The sequence below is a fragment of the Siniperca chuatsi genome, linkage group LG16, assembly GCF_020085105.1.
Source record: "Siniperca chuatsi isolate FFG_IHB_CAS linkage group LG16, ASM2008510v1, whole genome shotgun sequence".
Classification (NCBI taxonomy): Eukaryota; Metazoa; Chordata; class Actinopteri; order Centrarchiformes; family Sinipercidae; genus Siniperca; species Siniperca chuatsi.
In genome coordinates, this window is record NC_058057.1 from 4,595,093 (window position 1) to 4,620,168 (window position 25,076).

The 25,076-nt window shown below is 39.4% G+C and overlaps 1 protein-coding gene and 1 long non-coding RNA gene across 5 annotated transcripts in view; one reads left to right on the forward strand and one right to left on the reverse strand.

Moving 5' to 3' along the window:
- Positions 1–25,076, forward strand: part of bach2b (BTB and CNC homology 1, basic leucine zipper transcription factor 2b) — a 135,199-nt gene that overhangs the window by 68,686 nt on the left and 41,437 nt on the right. The window contains exon 1 of one of the 4 annotated variants that reach the window (XM_044168666.1): positions 5,873–5,976. The exons of 2 other annotated variants lie outside the window; for them this stretch is intronic. The gene's annotated coding sequence lies outside the window, so the exon portion shown is untranslated. Of the gene's footprint in view, positions 1–5,872; positions 5,977–6,733; positions 6,949–25,076 lie in introns of those variants that run through there. One more of the 4 variants, XM_044168667.1, reaches the window with a different exon arrangement.
- LOC122862861 lies at positions 17,072–17,778 on the reverse strand. The gene is made up of 2 exons (XR_006374857.1): positions 17,438–17,778; positions 17,072–17,221 (listed from the first exon to the last, which is right to left on the reverse strand). It is a non-coding gene; the product is annotated as an uncharacterized LOC122862861 (long non-coding RNA).

Below are 25,076 nucleotides of genomic sequence, written 5' to 3' on the forward strand. Positions count from 1 at the left end.
AGGGTAATTGATACTGCAATATATCACAATTAGGGTTGTCAAAATAACAAATTAATTTCGATTAATTAATTATAGAAAAAATAACGCTGCAAAAAAGTAACTGAGATTAATCGCACTCTATGATGCCCCTTGACCCCATACATCACTGAATATACAACTGTCCACAGTAGGTTTGTAAACATGATGGAAGCAGATGACAAAACGTTGCTTGGCCCAGTGAATGGAAAATTTACATTTCAAAAATGCCAAATGTAACTGTTGATAGGAGCACTATTCTGTAAGGAATTTTCATACCATCATAGTACTTCAAGCCTGAAATATCACCTCAACGCAGCAAGCTCGGAGGTCAGACCTAGCACAGCCCCTGATGCTACCGTGAGCAACCAGTCTGGTCAAGCCACACTTGAACAGGTGTTCAGACGCAGACTGAGTAAGTCTACCTGTGACAGATTAACCAACTTAATCACTAAATGGATTGCAATGGACTGCAGGCCAATTTCGGTGGCAGAGGACGGGGGTTAACGGAGGCTTTACAGATTGCGTCCTGCTGCTTCTCACAGCAAATATTGATATATGCGATTAATTTAGATTAATTGATCACAAAGCATGTAATTAATTAGATTAATTGTTTAATCACTTGACAGCCCTAATGACAATACATTACTAGTCAATACACTGGCACCAATATCACAGTATGTTCTCTTGTGATGGTGAAGCCATTTAACTCTTGAACTCTTCTGCTCTCTGGCAGATGAGCCTGGTGCCACCTTTTGGCTAGGAGTCCATATGCTACACATGGCTTTTTGGCTTTTTTGGGTTATATTTTTCAGTAAGTTGCACATATGTCATGAGGGATATTAGAGTGGTCTTGCGCAGTATTTTGACAAAAAAAAAATCTCATGGTTTACTAACTATCTTTTTGCAGAGCTTTTAACCACATCACGCAGTCTTCCTCAGCAGATGGAGTTTGCTTAGTTGTCATGGAGATGGCTCAGTTCCTGCTCAGTTTTTGTCAAACTAGTGTTTCAAAGGTCAAGAATGAACTTTCACGCCCAACTTGCAAAATATTGCCTATATTTGCCTATATTGTGATTCCGTCATTATTAGGGCTGGGTATTCTGTCAATTTTCTGATACAGGTGCCAATTTAATACCTGAGTTTTGGTACCAATACAATAGATTCTCTTTTCACTATCTTACTTTGAAGAATGTAAACATGTGTTTCACAATTTCCTTTTTTCATTTAACAAAAAATCTCTCAGCACATGTTCAGACTTTGTGTAAAGATGAGGAAATATTTGATCAAAGATTAAGGAAGCAATAGTAACAATCTGACCAAGCAGTGATTGCCAAACTTCGATACTTGACAGTTTCAAAAGTCAATTCTGCTGACATATTTCAGTCGTTATACAACAAGTATTGAGGCTCAATACTCAGCCCTTATTTTTATCATGTAAATATGTTCATCTAGTACTAAATTTCTTTGCCAAACGTGTTTTGGAGGAAACCTGGATTACATTCACTGGCAGTGTTTTTTCAAAAACATGTGACATTCCTATGCTATTCCTATTCCTGGGAGAAACGGAAGCATGGTTAGAGTTGTACTATGAGTTCATATTTGACCTTTCTTGATTTCCCTAACCCTAACCCCAACCTGTGTCACTAGCACTGGCGGCTGGTAGAACATTTTCTAGGTAGGGCTGTGCCACATCTAGTCAATTTCACCAAACTTCCCAGTATGATTTAATGCAAAAAAGTGAAGGTATCAAAAAGAAATTGCAGTTAAATATTTAACAATAATTTTATTCCAAATAAAATAAAGCAAGTAACGTCTTGACAAACAAATCAGGACATCTTATTTTGGTCACCCACACAGGCGAATTCAGTATAATACAAAACATGTCATAGACAATGTTTATTTCTTGAGATGCCCCTATGGACCTTGTTTTGTTGAGGAAACCAATAGGGAGGTAAATATCAGGATAAGCAAACATAAAGTGCAATTAGTGGTGTTAAGTTGCTATTCAGACACTTGAATGGACATAAGCATGGGAGTCAAGATGTAGAGATAGCAAACTCCAGCAATCTTCTGCTTTAAATTGAATTATACTCAAAAATAAATTGTGGGGTCCCTGACCTGACCAATACAAAACAGATAACAGAAGGAAATACCCAAAATAATAACATAAACAATCTTTTATATCAATTGACCTCTAATACATGGAATAATTTGAGATTTGTTTTAAAATGTCAACTGCACATCGCACAAAAACACACATTGGGGTTGAACGTGAACAAATGTTCACTACCAGTCAAAGTTTGATCAGCTTGATACCTGGTTATTCATTGTCCATTTGAAGCGCTGTAGTGATCGGCGGATGGTAATGAACTCAAAAAACCACTGTTGGATGTTACTGTTGGTACAAGCACCAGCAGTGGGTTGGACGTCTCGTCTGCTTGAATGGCAACAAAATCAGTGCTCTTTACTTCCTCCAGAATGTAATCCTTTAGCACTGACAGCATGCAGTCCAACAGTTCGTTTTGTACCGTCTTTGATGCCTTTACAAACGGTAAGTTAGCTGTCTTAGGTGCTCCTCCAGCAGACTGTCTAGGGAGGCAACAAAATCCACCAATCCCCTGAAAATGCCAGGACCCTAGCACCGTCTATTGGCCAGCCACCACTGGCCACTAGACTAAACTAACCACTTCACATGATGATCACATGATAATTGTGTCTACTTTGTGGTATTGTCACATGATTCTTTTATGTTTTAGCAACATATTATTCACACAGCAGAGAAGCTGCAAGTCAAATCTCTTGTTATTTCAATACATTATGCTGCAATATGTATGTGTAGGTACACTTATCTCTGTAGTACACCAATTGGTCACACAGTCCAGTCCCCTTCCCCATATGTGTGTGTGTGTGTGTGTGTGTGTGTGTGTGTGTACATATATTTTCACCCTCACATCACTTCCCAAATTAGCTCCCTCACACTGTGTGGCTGCTGCTGCCAGTGGTTAATTTAACCCGGTATGGCCATTCTCTGGCTGTGTAATATGAGTGAGCTTCTAGCTCAGCTTCAAGTGGTTGAACATGTGAATGTGTTGCAGCCTCTCCTCCTCCCTCATGCCCCTCACACTGGCATCGCCACAGCCGGAATTAAACTGACAGCGACGGCTGTCCAGCAGATTCTAGACATGCACTGCCTGAATATAGGTTTTTATGTTACCTGTCTGATTACCTTACAGTAGGCAAGACTGTGAGGTGAAAGTCAGCAAGATAGTTCCACTCTTCAGACTGTGAAGGATTACTCTGTTAACACTCACAATCACAGTCACAGTTAGTCATAAGATTAAAAAAAACATAAGTACAGATTTATTTGGAGTTTTCATACTTGGGAGGCATTAAGTCATCTGAAAATGAATTTTAAAATATCATCTTTAGGTATTCTTGTGTAAAAACAGATCAGTTTTTCTGATCAGTCTCTGTCTCAGTATCTGTCAATACAATACACTGTACTGTTACTGTAGCAGTACGATAGACTGACAGGTACAGGTCTTTACGTGTCCACAGGTCCATTTCTGATTGAGTGCAAAATTTGGCTCAAAGCCCAGTCAGAGCTTAAGAACAAAAGAAATTACCTGTCAAATGTCAATTTGTAATCACAATAAGATAAGATTAGATGAATAACTTGAATAAAAAAGGTTGAATAGATAGATTGAATAGATAAATAGCTCTATGCTTTATCAGTGATGTACAATGTACTGTAGTTATCTTGCACTACACTTACACTACACTTTGTATGCTCCTACTGAGTGGCCATGACTGAGGAGTTAGGCAAGAAATTCACTTTTTATAGTGAATGTGCTGCCCTTTCCAGCTAGAACAATACTCAGGACTTGATTCTCAGTTGTTATTATTCTTGATGAATTCAAGTCTATTTTAAAGGACCTGGAAAATAGCACTCTTAGTCATTGTTTACATGTTTAAATTCTAATGCCATTATGTGCATCTTAACTGGATATTGTTTACTGAAAGTAGTAATACAGTAAAAAAAACTTCTGCTGGAAGTTTTTTACTGCACTTTTGTGCAGTGTGTGACAGTTTTCTTAGTCCGGTCATGTTGTCTGTATTGTATTTGTTGACGAAAACAAGAACTGCAAAGTGCATGGTTGAACAAGCTTGTTTGTGAATGGTTGGAAGACAGTTTGGAAGGAACCATTCACATGGCCTTCTGGTCTTCTGTGTGGTCTTTCACGGCAGCTAGAACTGCAGAACAAGACGTGACAACAGCACACAAACAAATAAAGAATTTGATGTGAAAAGCGGCAGCGTGGCGTCCAGCTCGAGCCCGGAATTTTTTTTAAATTTTGTATGTCTCTTTGTGCTCATGTATTACAATCAGTCACATCAGTAGATGTCTTTCATCTTCCTCACAGCCTGGCTTTGCGGCCCTTTGATCCCAGCTGGATATTTAATTCAATTCAGTTCAATTTATATATTAATTTATTTAGCACCAATTCATAACAGAAGTTATCTCATTACACTTTTATAGCATTGCTCTGGTTTTGCACATTTATGCATGTTGCCACAACAACAAGAGCACTGTATGTATTCTTAAAACTTGAGATGTCGCACAAGCAAGAGCAACGTGTGAAAAACTGTTTTTCTTTGCCATATCAACAGACTTGTATCCTCCAGCCCACGCACACATACACACATGATCACACGCATGCACACACGCTCTTGACTTTGCACACACACACACACACCCACATACACACATACATGCATACAGACGTGGCTTTTGATGGTTTTGACGTGGGCGATGCCTCTGTGTCAACTCTTTCCTGTGGGGAGACTTTCCACCCTCCTTTTTTCCATGAGTGCTCTGAGCATGAGTTTTTGTCAGAATTAATGGTTGAATTTTTGTCAACTTCATGCACGTACTGAATTTGTTGTTTTGAATAAAGGCTTCCACCTCAACCCTGCCCCCTACTCTTCACTCCATCCGCTTCCACTGGGCCTCATTAATAATGCGGCGCGTATTTCAGTCTTGGGCACAGCCCCTTGGCCTGCCAATCACTGGCCTAATTAGCACACACAAGATCTGCTCCTTCTCTGGCTGCTGCTGGAAAAAACTCCAAATATCCTAATCCAATCCCTCAAAGGCCACTTTCCCTCTTGGCAGTGATGGTTTTGGAGTGTTTCACTTCCATCGTGAGGTGGTTTTCTGTACTTGCAGATTTAGGTGTCGGCAAACACCAAACTTGTTTCTTGTTGATTCAGCCATTCGCACAGGAAGAGGTTAAGACAAACAGATTATTGTGTGTGCAGGTGTACCTTGTCATTATCAGTGTGAATATCAAGCATGATGTAGGAAATGCAATAAGCTTCTGCTATTCTTTCTAGATTCTGTCAAAGACTTAGTGTATATTAGTCCTTTGTTGTAACTGTTGTGCATGTTGTGCAGTAATGTATGGCTGCTGTGGTATTTAAATTTTATATCAAAGATATTTGTTCTCAGACATATCAAAGATGAAATTAAACAAAGACAAATGAGTTCTAATATCATCTGAAGATCAAGACAGAGCTGAGACACAGCAGCTCTGCTTCAGGCATTTGGAACAGCAAGCCAGGTCTATAGATAACCCTAGTGTTTCTATCACATGTGCAGCATCTTACCATATAAGACAGCAATATGACTCACCCCGCTCACTGACCTACTATGTGGGAAGTCATGATTCATGCAAGCTGCATTTAAGCAGGCAGGACCCAAAAATACTCTGGCATGCCATCACACAAACACATACACACACTCACACATACCTCACTTGCTCAGTCATACTCACCACCCACAGACACTGATAGGCTCAGATGCTGGTGGTAACATACAGTGAGAGACATTAGAAAGTTGTCAGAGCAAAGACTGGAATATAATAATGACTGGATCTGTGCTGATGCATTTTTGAGGTAATGCCAATGTAAAGTAGCGGCTGATGCTTTCAAGGCTTGATTTTTTTCTACTTCTGTGACTTTGAATAGATGGAAAAGATTATTCATGAGATATAAAAGTCAAGTCATGCAACTTGTAGCTTCAGTGAAATTGATTTCATTGCATTACAGCGATGGGTTGTGTTCTTTGTTGTCTGTCTTGATTTTGTTCCTCGAAGTGAGCAGGCTTTTCAAGAGTGATTAGTCAACAAGTTACATCTATTAATAGCTTCTTGAGTGTTGTTGTTGTGATAGATACAGCTGCAAGACAACACAATGACACCAAGTTTTTCAGACAAGTTTTAGAAACTTGTCCTCAAGCATCTGGCTAAGATGTACTAACAGTGCTAACCGTCTGTTTCGTCATTCTGCACTTTAGCTGTCTTTTTGTTGATCACGAGGATTAAACAGTCAAAGATTTTTTATTCAAGCTTACACCCTGTAGTCTTGATATTTTCATGACGTCAAAGACATAAGCCTCAATGCATTTTTAATGCAGATGTTTGCTGCTCTGATAATGAGTTTCTTAGTGTGTAATCCAGCTGTCTCAGATGGTTTCCATGTAGCTTGTGCTCCCCACTAATTGTTTCTTTTAAAAGTTAAATCTCGGCAGTGGTTTGAGTATTGATTCACATCGTTGAGGTCACTGCCTGGACCTTTCCATTGCTGGGAGATGAAGTAGCTCTTGTGTTAATTAGGCCGATTGCAGATAGATGCAGGTTTGTGCAGCGCTCCAAAGGCATTCTGGGCCGTGCAAACAGTCGCTCGCTCACTCTCACAGCCAGTCCCATTCATCAGTGTCAGTGGCAGGAGCACCACAGGATGGTCTGCAGCTCGGCAGCACCCAGAGGGCTCAACCTAACCTGGGTTACCCCGGTCACCTGAACACACTAGACCTGGGTGCTGCTAAGGACATCACATGAAGGGACTCCAGAGAAGGTCCCTCCTCAGGTCAGACATTTAAATTAGATCCAGGACAACATTTTTAGAGTCCAGTTAATCTTGTGCATGAATACCTCATCTGGTCTGAGCTTTCTTGTTCAGGAATTGATGCTGTGTTGTCTTTGCTCAGTCCCTGGATCGAAGCGCAGGGAGACAGTATTGATTTCTATCTGTAGCAAAAAGCACTTTATTTATCCATTTGTAGATGGACTTGACGGACTCCAGCCATAGCCTGAGATGACTCTGTGTTTTCCATGTTAGGTTTTACTTTGACCTTTCTTGATCATCTATTGTAAAAACTTGTCACATCTTGGATATCTTCTTAAAGTGTTAGGGACCTAGTCTTTTGTTTTTATGCAATAGATTTTTTAACGTGTATTTCATGAGAGTACCTATGTTTTGGTTGAAACTGCACATGAAAAATTATTCAAACATCTGTGTCAGTGTGATCAAACATGGCAAAGAAACACTCATTATGCTTCCACGTTCCTCAGTATGTAATCAGCAGAGCCTGGTGAGCATGAGCAGCATGTCTCAGACATGGCTGTCTTGCTTATATTATCTCATGATCAATATCAGCAACCCAGTGACCTTCTGAAAGGCTGTTTACCTTAGCAGTGTGGAGAATGAGGAACCTCTGCCATGGATGTTAATGAACTTTCTGTGGTCGGAGTGGAAAGCCCCAGAAAACTGCTCGGGTTCAATTTACTTCAGGGATGGTGTTACGTTGCTTGTTTTGATGCAGAACACCACAGATGTTCTTTATTTAAATGAACATTCACATTCATCGCTCTTTCTTTGAGGTGTAAAGAAACTTGATGAAGGCTGAAGTTTGATAAAACACATGAAAAATGTTTTCTCTTTTTTGTGTTTCAAGCCACTTCAGATTTTGAATTCATTACTCAGTTACTTCCTAAGTTACAGTTTGCTTGTTGCAATGCAGACACGTCAGCCTTCCTTCCTCTTACTAAGAATGGCCTTTCCATTAGAAATCTTTACACATTTGTGATTTCAGTGTTGGCTGAATGCTGGCAGCGAGATGGAAGTGTTTTTGCTGAATTGAGACTGTTCTCTAGGAGTCTGCGCAGCATGCCTTTTGTCTGCGATAACAGTTGCTGATGAAAACACGTTGAGTAATAAGAAATATTTTTTTCAGGGATGAACAAAAATAGCCTTGTTTTCATTGGTGCATAATCACCTGAAAATAAGAATCGTTGTGTTTTAATTACCTTAGAATAAACCATTTTTATCTACATAGGTCCCCTTCCACAGAGGTCGACATGTTGCACCGCCATTTGCATTTTTCGCAAATTTTGCAGCCACCGCAGTTTCTCCTGCACGCTTGGAAGGGGAGGGTGATGCGAGCGGAATTCAAATGGTTGCAAACTGCAATTTCACTGCTAGATGCCACTAAATCCTATACACTGGACCTTTAAGTTCAAGTTCAAGTTTATTTGTCACATACAGTATAATCAAACAGGGTAGAATCATAGTGAAATGTATGTCCACAAGCTCCTACAATTGTGCAGTAAAAAAATAAGTGTAAAATAAAATTTAAAGGTATTCAATGAGTTTTGCAATGGTGTCATAAGCCACAGAGGTCAGAGAGTTGTGTCAATCCATATACAATCACGTAATCCTATCCTAAAGTTATGACATAACAGTGATATCATTTGTAAAGTGAAAACCTTGGATCAGAGTTTAAATTACAAAGTTTGTACATGACCAATTTCGTATCACTTAATTCATTAACCATTAACATTTAGACGAGAGCCTTAAACAATAAGTGTGAAGTAAAAGGAATTAAAGAAACAGAGAGGGGGGTGTAATAGCAGAATAGCTTTTGAAAAAAGAGAGAAAATAGATGTTGGTTGCATTATGAGAAATGTAGGGTCCAGTGTTTTTGGAGCTTGACCTATTAACTGAAACCCAATGGACCCCACTGAAGATTTTGCTCATTAAAGAATTTGTTACTGCCAAAATCTAGGCCTAAACCCCGACCCAACACTCAATGCTATATATTTACTGCCTATTAGCTTGCCAGGCTAGAGGAAGGCCTTTTACGTATCCCTTGCTATCTTTTGCTCTTCCCACTTGCGTATCTACTGTACATGACACACACGGACTCTGATGATTGGTACAGTCAAAAATCTGAAACCCGATACCTGACATGCTACCTGATGGGTTTGTGTCGGGTAGAAAATCTCTATTAGAGTCCTAAGGTCAGGGTATATCGGCCTCTGCTGCTTTGCTTGTAACCTTTTGCTTCTTTTTATTGAATATCTTCTGTGAGTCCTCCAACTTTATGGAAGTGCAATACTAAATTGCTGCCTTTAAAGGGGATCATGAATGTGCTCAGCAAATGTCATGGCAATCTGCCCACCAGATGTTGATATTTTTTGTGTGCAAGTTAGCAAAATCAATTTTATAATGGTGGTGCCAATAGAACAAAACAGGACAAAAATATGGATGTAAGTTTTGGTCAAGGAGAAATTTTGTCTCGACTAGATAAAAAGGGGAATCGGAATCATCCTCTGGGGACCATGATACCCAAAACCAAATTTCATAGCAATATGGGAATATCTTGCTTTGGACAAAAGTATTAAAGACTGTCAGACGACTGATGGACAGGTGTACTATCACAATGACCAACACACACACCAACACAAAAACTAATCTGAGGGTATGAGAAAGCAGATAGTTTAGCACTTGAGGAAATGAAGCCCCTCCAAAAATATAATCTGATTTTAACATTCAAAGATAGTACATTACAATATGTATTTTGTGCTAAAAAGGCTTCTGCTTGCATTTCTTTTGCTTGCAAACACTGTAATAAAGCAGACCAGTATGGGATTTTCATTTGAACTTCACCTGCTAATATACACTCCAGATTAGGGCTTCCACCTACCTACCCATCATCATCATCATCATCATCATCATCACCTTCCATGTTGACATTTGCCGCCTTGTACAGCTCCAAGGGCATTTCTTGCTGTGGCCCAATTTGATAATTTGAATTAAAACCATGTTCATCCTCAGTGTAATTACAGTCATCTGGCAAGAGTTCTACCCCTTAATTGTCCCAAACTGGGACCTGATTCCACAGGAGAAGAGCTTGATAGCCGAAGGCTCTGGCTCCCATTCTACTTTTGGAGACTCTAGGAACCACAAGTAAGCCTGCATTCTGGGAGCGCAGTGTTCTAGTGGGGTAATAAGGTATTATGAGCTCTTTATGATATGATGGTGCCTGACCATTAAGAGCTTTGTAGGTGAGGAGAAGGATTTTAAATTCTATTCTGGATTTTACAGGGAGCCAGTGCAGAGAAGCTAATATTGGAGAAATATGATCTCTTTTCCTAGTTCTTGTAAGTACACGTGCCGCGGCATTCTGGATCAACTGGAGAGACTTAAGGGACTTATTCGGGCAGCCTGATATTAAGGAAATGCAATAGTCCAGCCTAGAAGTAACAAATGCATGGACTAGTTTTTTGGCATCATTTTGAGACAGGATGTGCCTGATTTTTGCAATGTTACGTAGGTGAAAGAAGGCAGTCCTTCAGTTTGTTTCATGTGGGAGTTAAAGGATGAATCCTGATCAAAGATAACTCTGAGGTTCCTTACGGTGGTGCTGGAGGCCAGGGCAATACCATCTAGAGCAACTATAGACAACTTTAGATAATGTGTCTCTGAGGTGTTTGGGGCCAAGTACAATAACTTCAATTTTGTCAAAGTTTAATGTCAGAAAATTACAGATTTTTATGTCCTTAAGGCATGCTTGATGTTTAGCTAACTGGTTAATTTCGTCTAGCTTGATTGATAGCTATAATTGGGTATCATCCGCATAACAATGAAAGTTTATGGAATGTTTCCTAATAATATTGCCTAAAGGAAGCATATATAAGGTGAATAGAATCAGTCCAAGCACAGAACCTTGTGGAACTCTGTGACTAACTTTGGCGTGCATATAGAACTCACCGTTAACATATACAAACTGAGATCGATCTGATAGATAGGATTTAAACCAGCTTAGTGCGGTTCCTTTAAAGCCAATTGAATGTTCCAGTCTCTGTAATAGGATGTGGTGGTCAATGGTGTTGAATGCAGCACTAAGATCTAACAAGGCAAGTACAGAGACAAGTCCATTGTCTGATGCAATTAAAAGGTCATTTGTTATTTTCACCAGTGCTGTCTCTATGCTATGATGCACTCTAAATCCTGATGAATTTAGAAAGTCACACAACTGATTGGCGACTGCTTTCTCAAGGATCTTACAGAGAAAGGGAAGCTACTTTGAAGGACTTTTGTACATAGTCTGTTAATAAAGACAGATTGATTATATCCAGTAAAGAAGTGCTAAGGGTAAAACTTCTTTAAGCAGCCTAGTTAGAATTGGATCTAAGAGACAGGTTGATGGCTTAGATGAATTCATCGTTGAAGTTAGTTGAATCAGAATCAGAAATACTTTATTGATCCCCGAGGGGAAACTCTTTTGCTACAGCAGCTCACTATCATGTCAGTGCACACAGGAATAGAAGTACTAAGCAAAAAATATAATACACTATAATACAGGTCAGAAAATAAATTAAGTACCAAATGGGTATAAGTATGAAGTACAAAGTGGGTTTACCGGTTGATGATAACAATACGGTAAAGGTAATAGTGCATGAACTGTCAAGTTAAGTGCAGCTTATTAAGATTATAATGAGACGGAGGATATTGCACAGCAGTAATAGAGGTATGAATAAATATCAATGAATAGGGAATTTTAAACTGAAAAGAGTATATTGCACAGGAGTATTAACACAAGAAGAAGGTCAAAAGGAGAAAAGCAGTCTAAATATATATCAGGTTTTACAGCTGTTTTTAAGGTTCCTATGTTTGATAAATCGGTACCGGTTGAGGGCAGGACGTGATGAATTTTTTCTCTAATAGTTAAAATTTTATCATTAAAGAAGCTCATGAAGTCGTTGCTACTGAGGGCTATAGGAATATATGGCTCAATAGAGCTGCGATTCTCTGTCAGCCTGGGTACAGTGCTGAAAAGAAACCTGGGGTTGTTTTTATTTTCCTCTATTAATGATGAGTAGTAAGCTTCTAGGGCATTACAGAGGGCTTTCCTATATGTTTTAAGACTTCTTGCCAGATCTTGCCAGACTAAACGAGATTCTTCCAGGTTGTTGGAATGCTATTTCCTTTCAAGTTTTCGCAATGTTTCCTATATTTTGCGGGTTTGGGGGTTATACCATGGAGCTAACCTTTCTATTATTTTGTTATTTGCCACAACTCCTCACTTGCAGCAGATATTCATGAGTGTGTCTGTGGGCCACATTCTGCTTCATGCTGATTCATTGTCCCCCTGTTTGAGGCACTAATCTGTCAAGAAATGATGGAAAACATGATTAAACATGTTAATATATCAACGAGTGATGGAAAGAATACAATTTAAGAAGGAATATCTGTGAGCAGTTTCTACTTTCTATTAAAGAATAGTTACTACTTGATTCTTATTTTCCTAGTCTTGACCTTTGTTTCGACTGGTAATAATGTACTCACCAAGTTATTCCCTGAGATCGGAGAACACGGTGACATCGCTACATGAAATTCCAAAGGGCAAGAAAAATTGATCAAACCAAACTTACTTGGAAAGAAAGCAAGGACGACCAGTAAAAGTATTACTTTTACAAACTGTGGTAAACATCCATCACATTTATATATTTCATTCTGTCACGACCCAACCTCGCCTCATCCTTCCACACACCCTGCACATTATTCTGCTGAGACCCAGAGAAAAAGAGGACACACATCACAGAGCACATTATGACACACTGTCACACATTATCACCCCACCCTCTCACCCCTCCTACTTAAAAGTCCCCAAACTAAGACCACGTCATATGATACAGTCAGGCCAAAGCTGACTCAAATATCCTGATGTTTGTCCTGTTCAATTCACTGATTGGCTACATAAATGTGATTTTTTTTCCCTCTGTAAATGCTAATGTTTGCTTGGTCCATATAATTAGTCCACTCTTAGTTTTGCTCATCTAATGAACTGATGCATAAAAATAAAGATTGACTAATTCTAGGGGTAAAGTTATCTGACCCTAGGGTATCTCAGCTGTGTTTCCATGGTAATAATCAGTGACCTGTGACCTGATGATAATCAACAAAAAAGAGGAAAACAAGGCTCACAAATTTGTGGTGTGTGTTGCATGCAGATAAAATAATGCAAGAGTAATCCCGTAGAAAGAAACAATTAATCAATCAACATTAATTAACAATTCAGATAATGGAAGTAATTTATCAAGCAAAAAAGCCAAACATTAGCTTGTTCCAGCTTGTCAAACATGATGATTTCCTATTCGATGTTATTCATGAAGGAATTATTAGGGCGCAAGCAGCATCTGCTGCGAGGACCCTATTGAAACTGAAGGAATAATCATTATGTATGAAAATGAATTGCCTTTTTGACGGTCTAAATGTGCTCGAAAACTCACAAAACTTTGCACACACATCAGAAGTTTTTTGATGTTCTGCCAAGAAACAGGAAGTTGCTGTAACTTTAGTGTACATGGTCAAATCTGTCTAAGTCAAACTCATAGTCGTAGCGTCACCTACTGGCAACAGGAAATGATACGATTTATACTTTGACGTACTCATCCTAGCAGGTTGACTACATCCATCTCAATTTTGGCAGAAATGCCTTAAGACACTGATGATGCTATATTGTGAAGCTTGTGAGTTTTTGTTGAACGGTGTGTCCATGGCGTGGCGTTGAATGTCGATGTTTCGCCATGATACAGGAAGTTGTTGTAACTTGAGTGTACATGGTCAAATCTGTCCCAAACTTCACGTTTGATGAGAGTCCCAGCCTGTAGAAATCTACAGGCCAATATTTAATATTAGTCATAGCACCACCCACTGGCAACAGGAAGTTAGCCTTCAACAAAGTAGCCCCCGTGGTACGTTTCACCTACGTAATTTCTGCGCCCGATGTATCACACCAAGACATTCAAAAAAGCCTCTTGGAGCCATACCCTAAACCCAACAGGAAGTCAGCCATTGTGAAGTTTGTGAGTTCCCATTAAACACTGTTGTCGTGGTATCGCATTATTCACCGTGAAACAGAAAGTTGTTGTAACTTCAGTGTACATTGTCCAATCTGCCCCAAATTCCACGTGTTTGATAAGAGTCCCGGCCTGAGGACATCTACATGCCAAGTAGGAGTTATAGTCATTGTGCCACCTACTGGCAACAGGAAGTTACAGTCCCTATACTTGTACAAACTACTCCAGCAGATTAACCAGATCCACCTCTGTACTTAACACACAGACATAAGAGTGATATTGATCTTCTTATCTCTTTTAGAAAGTAAGTAAATATCTAATAATTTTAGATCATTAAGAATTTATGATTTGGACAGTTTTATGCCAGCAGTAGATTGAATAGATGGAATAGATCTAACATCTGACTGTTAAAGTAGCTCTAGAGAGGAAACATTTTCTGTAGTGAGAACAGGACTTTTGTTAAGCTAAACAAATTAATACAAAGAAGTGACAGACTAAATCTTTATACTGTGAAACAAAGAATCAAACTGTGTGTGACTGCACTTCAACACCATCCAACAGCCTTGCTATAGAGGTAACTAGACAAAGTCGAAACCGGGACCGTGTGTGATCAGTGTGTTATATTGTGTCAAAATTCTTACACAGATAGTCAGTGGTAGTGTCTAGAATGTGAATTCCTGGATATTAAATGTTCATCTGCAATTTTCTGTAGTGGTCCCAGTAATTGTTCTTAAAGTGTACTGAAGTAGAATATCACACGACATGGTTAAACTATGTTTGAGTCAAAAAATGTTATAAATGCAGTTGCAAGAACTATACTTTCCACTCATATCTTAAGATGTTTGATTTGAAAAAGAACTTCTAATTCTAATTCTAACTATTCTAATTATCTATTAACTCCCCCTGCTCTTTCATTTGTTTCCATCTGCGTGATGGCTCTAGTTTTTCTATGACTCACTCTGTATTAAGTGTCTTGTCAGAGTGATTGTTATTTGGGGTGCTTTAACTGTGTGCGGACTGTTACAGTGCTTAACCATCATCTCCGCTTCTCACAGCAGTAGGTTTAAGTTGTTTTCCAGTTTCATTCCCTAATGGTGAATTTCAGGTATTGTGCTGTCTCTGTGCCATCTATGCACATATGATGTCCTGTGATGCGCCATTGCGCTGTGACGCATTGACAAGGTATGGACTGGTTATTGATTACTTGTGAAGTGGGTCTGTGTTTGTGCTTGTGGGCTATGAACCCCACTGGTTTCTTTAACTAGCTGAAGAAAAAGCTATTTTTGGGAGCCAGTTGTCCGGTCTCAGCTAAACTTATACACACCGAGGTAAGACCGAGGGCTTGCACAGACTTTGGTCTTCTGGCTTCACTTTTGGGGAGCTGTCATGTCATCCATCTTTATATACAGTCTATGGTACACATCCTCCATTCACACATGAAGGCTGATAAAGACAGGTGAACATAATGAAAACATTTGCTGTACTTAAAGTAGAAATTCAAGCTACTTTTACTTTACTTGAGTATTACATTTTATGCAACATTATACTTAATGTTATACAGTATGAATATTAATATTGTAAATATTATACTTTTTACTCTACTACATTTGTCTGACAGCTATAGTTACTAGTTACTTTTCAGTTTACAATTTTTCATACCCTCCCTGTCCATTGAAAACCATGCATCTCCCAATTTGGTGATTCTGAATTAGAATTTTTCTGATTTTCTAAAACTGAAGGATTAAGTGTTACTTTATGGGTTGAGATAATTCTTCTACCTAAGATAAATAAAGTGTTTTTTAAAAAAAAAACAACTTGGATTTGCTGGAAAATGCATCGTCATAAAGCTGAAAACAGGGCTGTTTTTCTTAGCTCATGAAAAATTGACTTTTTAGAGATACATGGTTCTCACAGGACAGCGTCGTTACAAATATATAATGATCTTATAGAATATGATACATTGCTGTAGACTAAACTACAGCATATAAAGTAGTTAAAGCATGCAACTTTAGCGCAACCTTAAACAACTACAGCAGTCAAATGTGAGATACACATTAATGCACCAGTAATATTAATCCAAAAACATCATATATAATAGTAAAACACTGACAAGGACCATTTTTCTGCATAATGAGTATTTTTAATTATGATACTTTGAGTAAATTTTCCTGATAATACTTACATACTTTTACTTAAGTCAGGTTTTGAATGCAGGACTTTCACTTCGTAGAGTATTTTCACAGTGTGGTATTTCTACTTTTACCTCTGAATACTTCTTCCACAAGATGGTACAAGATGTTACCTGTAGCTCTTCTTATGCACCTTCTGTATAGTATAGCAGTGTGTGGGCTGCTCTGCACACACGCTTTAAGCGGTACACCGTCGCTCCACAAGTATAATTGCTGTAATGGGTAGTGCAGAGCTAACAGGCCTAAAGCCACATTAGTCAGCAGCCAGTGGTAGTCCCTGAAGTCAGCTCTGACCGCTGCTGGAGCGTAGTCTACTCAACACCATCACCCTGTGCTTTTGATCTACACAGGAATGTTACAGAGAAGGTTGGCAGCATCAGTATTAGTGTGGCAGAAAGAGCTGCCGTCAACAAAGTCAAAAAAAGAAAGAAAAAATAATTATGTTGCATCCATCAGCACTTCTAATCAGAATTATGCTACAACCTGCCATTTGTGGTGTTTGTGTCTGGGTATGTGTCTGTCTATATGAGTATGTGTGTGTGTGTGTGTGTGTGAGTGTGTAGCCGCGTTTCCACCCAAAGTACCCGGAACTTTTATTCCCAGGAGCTACTTGACCTGCGAAGATTAGGCAAATTACACCCATTAGGTTACACCCATCACACAGCTCCATAGCTCTATTGTTTTAATTTAACACATCACCTGCAATTCAGCATAAGGTCCTTTGCTTATTTTAACCTATGCACTCCCACTTGTTTTAAATAATGAGCTTACTGGTATAATGGTGAAATTGAGAGCCACTGCTTCCTCAGAGCGTTGTAAATAGTAGAATATGGTAACATAAACATTATGTGTCTTTTTACATATATAGAGCACACATTTGTTTCCACAACTATTTATTTATCTGCAGAAATATAAATGTGTAAAATACAGCATTTGTGTGCTTCAGTAGGAGGCATGGAACGAGGGCTGCAGGAGTAAACACGCTGGTCTCTGCAGCCTGCAGTTCAGTGTGCTCGCCCGTTTCATCTGAAAAACACGTTGAAAAAAAATAAACGTGTCTCACTGCGACTACATTAACAAGATATCATTTTGTACGATCGATTTAGCCAAGCCTTGCCATAACGAATACCACATTTCTACACCATGAGCAGTTGGCTTTAGCATGTAGCTAACGTTAGCATTTGGCAAAGGTGGCAATAGCATAACAACAGTTAGCGTTATAGCATTTAACAAGCATCATACCTTCAACCGACAACCGTCATCCATTCTTCCACCACAGCTTCCAACAGCGCAGTAGCTGAGCCGCTGCGCCAGAGAAGGCTGGCCTGTGACCCAGCAACACATCGATCCAGACGGTCAAACCACTTTCTGCTCCGCCGGTAGTGGCTCGACCAATCAGACATATTCAGCGCAGCAAGCCCCACCCCGAAAGTTCCTCTACTTTTTAAAAGTACTACCCCCTGAGCAGGGACCTTTTGGGGGGTAAAATAATGTCCCCGGAACTTAATATTCAGACCCTGGCCCCTGGTGGAAACGCACTGAGTTCCTCCAATGGTTCCTAGTCCCTGGAGAAAGTTACTGTAGTGGAAACGCAGCTTATGAATATGCTGCACTGTATTTCGGTGTGTGTGTGTGTGTGTGTGTGTGTGTGTGAATGATATGCATATTCTATCTGCAATACCTGGTCTATATAGATGGTCATGACATTTGAGAGTTTTAAAAGGTGACAAGTTACATCATCAACTAAAACACTTTACACTATAGTTGGCTGATTGGTCTGACTTTCAGCTGAGTTTATTTCAGTGGGTGTTGTCCTTGAGCTTTAGCAAGATTTAAACCAGTTTTGTGAGGCTAGGCTCAGCTGATTCAAGGCCTAAAATTCCTGCACAACTCAGGTAGAATGAATTACTGAAATCTGTAAGGGATCACCCGTTAATAATGAATCAACTCAACTCAAGTCAAATGAAACAAGAATTTAATTTGTGCAACCTGTAGTTTATGAGTCGCTACATTCAAGAAATACTTCTCCTCGTTTTAAGTTTTCAGTTTGGATTCTTAATTCATCCAGTCAGAGTGGATTATTGCTATAAAATTAAATTAGATCAGAATTGGGATTTAGGATATTAAAGTTTGTGTAGTATGGGTTAGGGTTATTTTGGGGAAGTGGTAAGGGATGCCATATCTTTCCAGTTTTGTTCAGTAGCATTCAGTCCAATAATCTGTTTCATGTGGAATTAAGAATTAAGATATTAAAGCTAGTATGTATGTGACACGATATGTAGTTGAAGCGCATTGAGTAGTCTGAAAAGACTAGAAAGGCGCTATATAAATACAGTCCATTTACCATTTACATAAATTGAGGAAGTGGTCAGGGATGACATATTCTTCTAACATCAGTTTAGCACTACCTGCATTTACATGCAGCCTTTTTATTCCACATTTAAACCTTTCATAATCAATTTTATGGATTAAAAAGCTGTCATGTAAATTCTCCTACCAGTTACTTTATATTCTGTATCTCAGAATATATCTCAGACTCACCTTCTGTACAATAACTTCTCTTTATCCTGATAATGTTCCTTTAGGACAAAAGAGCAGCAGTAATGCAATGATAGTGCATTATGTAGGTTTTTCAAAGGCTGTACTGATGTCTACAGCATGATTGCTTACTGTGGCACATGGAAACAAACAGAATGCCTTGATTTCATTCAGCACTCCTATATGTTTTTTTGGGAACTGTCAACTGGATTGATTGCCATCGGAAGGAAAATCATTTGCCCATGTAACCACAGCCAGTGTGATAAGAGTCTCAGCTGATCAGCTGCAGTGTTGAGAGCACTACTTCACTGTATTTCCACCCCACCCCATTTTCACAAGATGGGAGCAAGTTCTATTGCACACCTCTCAGTCTCCATTTTCACGCTTACACTAGTAGTGACACTCGCACCATTCCACACACACACCGTCTTTCCTGAGGCCTGGAGTGTGTGTGGGGATACCACATCCACTTGCTCTGAAAATCATGGATGATGGGAAAGTCATCCCACCGAGTCAGAGAAAGGATTCTGTTATGGCAAGTGATGACACTCATCACTGTGTTGAATTTTTGAGTCTTTATTTATGGAAAAGATGTTAGCTGTTTCCTCTTTCAGTAAAACTTCTCTTGCTAAGCATTTTTCATACATAGAAGTATGAGTCAGTGAGAGCTTCCTTTGCTTAACTTGGTTATTTGACCAGTGTTAATTAGTGTTGTGCAAGTTCACAGTTGCTTAACGCTAGCTCAAAGTTCAGTTCTCACAGATTCAAATGAACTAGTTCACGTTCATAGTTCACAATTTTGAATTTTGAATTCAGTTTTTGAATTAGTTCATTTTAACCATTTTTTTCCTTTACAAAATGCTGTGAATTTCACTTGAGTGGAGGAACTTTGTGGCTCTTGGCTCGGCCTATCCTTTGTTAATGATTTCTTGTGATCATCATACACTTGCAGATATTTCCCAAGACTGGTTGGATGCTTTAGCTCGCTGTGTCGTTTCAAAAATCTGTGACCCATCAAATTCTGTGACCCAAAACACCAGCATGCTGGGTGCTGTAAAACACAGTGTTTGAGTGTCGTTAACTCTCGCGGGACTTAACAACGCTCTCACGTACATATTCATTAGTTACAAACGGATATGTTCAGTTCACCGTTCACCAAAAACATGAGCGTGTTCAATGAACAGCGCTCTTTTAGCGCGTTCACGCACAACACTGTTGCTAACATTAGGAAGTTAAGGTGCCCTTTATTTGCACAAAAAAAACCTGTATTAAAAGACATCAGATTAGCAAAAATTCCATTCCATAAATAGTTCCATATACTGTATAATTCAATTCAATTCAGTTTTATTGATATAGTGCCAATTCATAACAGAAGTTGCACTCATATAGAGCAGGTCTAGTTTGTACTCTTTTATAATATTATTTACAGAGTACAGTATCGAGAAAAAACTCCCTTTTAACAGACCAAAACCTTGAGCAGAATCTAGGCTTTGGGTGGGCGGCCATCTGCCTCTACCGGGTGGGTTGAGAGAGATAGAGTGAAAGAGAGAGAGAGAGAAAGAGAGAGAGAGCAAGAGGAAAGAGAACATACAGTAGCACCATGCAAATTCCACATAGAGATTTAAAATAATAGTAATGGTAGTGGTTATAATATTAATATTAATAAAAATAATAATAATAATAGTAATAATAATGATAGCAACAGTAGGTGTTAATGATGATGATAATAATAAGACCAATAATAATAATTGTAGCAGTAGGTGTTGAGCAGGAACAAGGGGACAGTAGGTGCCCTGCAATCATAGATCCAGACTCTCTGGACAGCTCTGGAGGCAGAAATACCTGCTGAAAGCGACAGAAAGAGAGAGGAGAGAGACGAGAAAGCACAAAATTACGGGACAGAGAAGGTGTTGAGTTAGTAACATGCATTAATTGGATAAGAATGCGTACACCAGGGCTCACCCAAGCCAGCCCTAATGATAAGCTTTATCAAAGAGGAAAGTCTTAAGCCTATTCTTAAATGTGGAGCTGGTGTCTGCCTCCTGAACCCAAACTGGGACCTGATTCCACAGGAGAGGAGTTTGATAGCCGAAGGCTCTGGCTCCCATTCTACTTTTGGAGACTCTAGGAACCACAAGTAATCCTGCATTCTGGGAGTGCAGTGTTCTAGTGGAGTAATAAGGTATTATGAGCTCTTTAAGATATGATGGTGCCTGACCATTAAGAGCTTTTTAGGTGAGGAGAAGGATTTTAAATTCTATTCTGGATTTTACAGGGAGCCAGTGCAGAGAAGCTAATATTGGAGAAATATGATCTCTTTTCCTAGTTCTTGTCGGTACATGTGCCGCAGCATTCTGGATCAACTGGAGAGTCTTAGGGGACTTATTCGGGCAGCCTGATATTAAGGAATTGCAGTAGTCCAGCCTAGAAGTATCAAATGCATCATTTTGAGACAGGATGTGCCTGATTTTCATGAGTTAAAGGAGAAATCCTTATCAAAGATTCCTTTGGGTTCCTTGCAGTGGTGCTGGAGGCCAGGGCAATGCCATCTGGAGTAACTATATCTTTAGATAATATGTTTCGGGGGGTGTTTGGGGCCAAGTACAATAACTCATCCAGGTTTGTTTGCTTGAAGGTATGCTTGAATTTTGATTGGTTTCATCTGGCTTGATCGATATAATTGGGTATCATCTGCATAACAATGAAAGTTTATGCCGTTTTTCCTAATAATATTGCCTAAAGGAAGCATAGATAAGGTAAATATAATTTGTCCAAGCACAGAACCTTGTGAAACTTCATGACTAACTTTGGCATGCATGGAGGATTCATTTTTAACATGTACAAACTGAGATCGATCTGATAGATAGGCTTTAAACCAGCTTAGTCCAGTTCATTTAATGTCAATTCAATGTTCCAGTCTCTGTAATAGGATGTGATGGTCAATGGTGTTAATGGTGAATACAGCACTAAGATCTAAAGACAAGTCCTTTGTCTGATGCAATTTGAATGTCATTTGTAATTTTCACCAGTGCTGTCTGCGATGATGAATTCTAAATCCTGACTGAAAATCCTCAAATAAACTATTGTTATGTAGAAAGTCACACAACTGATTGGCGACTGCTTTCTCAAGGATCTTAGAGCGAAGGGGAATGTTAGATATTGGTCTATAGTTGGCTGAAACCCCTGGATCAAGAGTGGGCTTTTTAAGAAGAGGTTCTTCCTACTTCTCTACTTACTTCTTTAAGCAGCCAAGTTGGGATGGGGTCCAAGAAAGAGGTTGATGGCTTAGATGAAGAAATCGTTGAAGTTAGTTGGTGAAGATAGATGGGAGAAAAGCAGTCTAAATACATATCAGCTGTTTTACAGCTGTTTCTAAGGTTCCTGTGTTTGTGTGTCTGGTAGATAGCTGTGCATCTGTCATCACAGGGTGAGCAGGATGGAACATTTGGCAGGGGCACATGCTGTTAATGTTCCCAGAGCTGAGTGTGGAGTTACGCTGACTTACCGTGACTCCAGCCAGGCAACAAGCTGAAGCCGAAGTAGATCATAATTCTTTCTTTATTTAATTTTATTTATTTGAATACAACTGAGAATTTAAATGCAGTGAGTAGATGCTCAGGGATGACACTGTCCTACTTTTTTCCTGAAGATGTTCGTACAACTCAGTGAGTGCAGATACTGAATCGGTGTTTGTGCCCATCAGTGTGGTCGGCATGGCCTATGGCTGACAGACACTCTGTCATAAACTGACATTTTATCCGGTTTTAATTTTGTGTTACATTTTTTAGAGCCTTGTCGTTTTATCTACATGTTTTAATCAGGTAAAAGGTTGGATCTTAAATTAACGTTATGACTCGACTGCTGACTCTTGACTGCCACCAGCTTAGCTACCTCAGGTTTGTTTTTAGCCTGGTGGCTAGGCCAGCCAATCGTTTTTACTGAGGATTTGAAGCAATTTTTCTTTTGGATTTTACTTCTTGGACACTCTCAAAATAGAACATTACCGCAGTCCTCTTATTTGAGTGGCTACACTACATTTAGCATGGTGCTGTGTGGCTCCTGTGACCTTATGTCACCTTATGTAAACTGAAATTGGACATTTCTCACCTGAAAAATTTACTTTAGGAGAAAGATAAGCTGATCCTGGGGTTTTCCACTGTTGCAGCAACCCAGTCGAAACATCTCTCCATCATGGGCTCAGCTAGCCGCATCACTATGGTAGAATCCCACCGCCTAACTTGCTCTCCGGTCTATGGGAATAACAATACAACTCTTCCATGGTTTGGCTCAATGGCAGCTGGTGGTGACCTAGGCTCTGCATCCGTTTTACACCTAAGGGAAGACATCTGGCTGAGCCTCGGAGCGAAACTGAAGTTTCAATCCTGCTCCACTCCATCTGTACCCGAACCTTAGAACCTGGTGAAGGGCAGAAGGTCCTGTGGTTCTTTTGTTACTCCACCCCCCACCCCTGAAGTCTTGCAACTTGAAAATAAGTTCCAGGCTTTGGAAAACTTGGGCTGTCCACCTTCTCCTACTCCAAATGGATGGTCATCTTCTGGCTCAGGTGCCACCGTGGAAACGGCCCACCATTATCCGGCATTTGCAGAGAGTGCTTCCCCGTCAGTGGTATCCACCAAGTCCGTGGCTATGTACTAGAGCCTGCCTTTACGTCATCTGAACTGGAAGAACCACCAAGCCACACTGCCCATGGACACCATCCCCCCGCTGTTCTGGTGGTCGGATCATCTATCATTCATCACGTATCGCTTCCTAAAGCAAAAACTCTCTGCTTCCCAGGAGCCAGAGTACAGGACAGGACACCACCGATGTTGTTCCAGAATGTATTCAGGAAAACTAAACTGCAAATTCACTATGATCTCTACAAAGAGAGTCTCCACAAATACAATTTAGAGCTGAAAAATGCAAGATAATCATTCCTGTCTCAGATCATTAATTCAGAGAATAATAATGCACACTGTTTCCCACTGTGGATAAACTCACCAACCCACGAACACCAATGCCTCCTGAATTAAATTCTACAAAGTCGTGTAATGACTTTGCTCCCTTTTTTGAAAGGTTAGGCAATCAGTGATTCCTCACTTAAGTTAAATAACATGGCTCAGCAATCAACTAGAGCCAGTCTCATAAAGATAACTCATTTTGATGTTATAAACCTCACAACTCTTGAAGAAATTGTTTCACATCTTAAACCCTCCATGTGCTGCCTTGATTGGCTGCCTTCAGAGATTTTTAAAAACTTATTAACTTATGTTTTACAGATTGTCAACAGTTCACTGCTTTCAGGGGTCTTCCACAAAGACCTGAAAACTGTGCGTAATCAAGACACTTTAAAAAAAGATAATCTGGATCCATCTGTACAAAACCACTACAGGCCCATATCAAACCTGCCATTTATTAGCACAATTATTAAGAAAGTTGTCTTTAGACAACTCAGCAACTTTCTGGTAATAAATATAACATTTTCCAGTCTGGATTTAGGCCCCATCACAGTACAGAGACTGCTCTTATCAAGGTCCCGAATGACATTAATCTCTGCTGCATTTGACATCATTGATCACAATATATTAATAGATAGACTTGAACACTGGTACGGTCTCTCTAACATGGTCCTAAATTGGTTTATGTCCTACCTCCAAAACAGAGACTCTTTGTATCAGTTGGTAGCTGTAAATCAGAGCATCTTCCAATAACGTGTGGAGTTCCACAAGGGTTGGACCTCTGTTATTTAATCTTCACATACTCCCGTTAGCTGAAATCATTCAAGATTTTAAAGTTTCATATCACATGTATGCAGATGACACACAAACATATATAGCTGTGTCACCAAACAAATACAGTTCAGTAGACTCCCTGGGACAGTGCATTAAACAAATTAGTAGCTGGATGTTCCAAAAATTTCCCCAGTTAAACAAAATGGAAGTCATTGTTTTTGGAGACAATGAAGAAAGACTCTGCTCACCTTAATAGTCGATCCTTGAAAAGTAAAAATCAAGCTAGAAACCTTAGTGTTATCCTGGATTCAGACCTAAATTTCAGTAGTCACGTTAAATCAATCAGACAAAATATGATCTTGAAAAACTTGTACATTGTACATTTTATCTCTAAAAAGCTGGAATACTGCAATGGACTATTCACAGGTCTAAGACAGCAATCTGATCCAGAATGCTGCCAGAGTTGTAACAAAGACCAAAAAACTGAGCATATAACTCCAGTTCTCATTGGCTAGCCGTTTCTCACAGAATCAACTTCAATATTCTATTGCTCGTCCATAAATCACTGAACAGTTTAGGTCCTAGATACTAGAACTTCTGACCCAGTACGA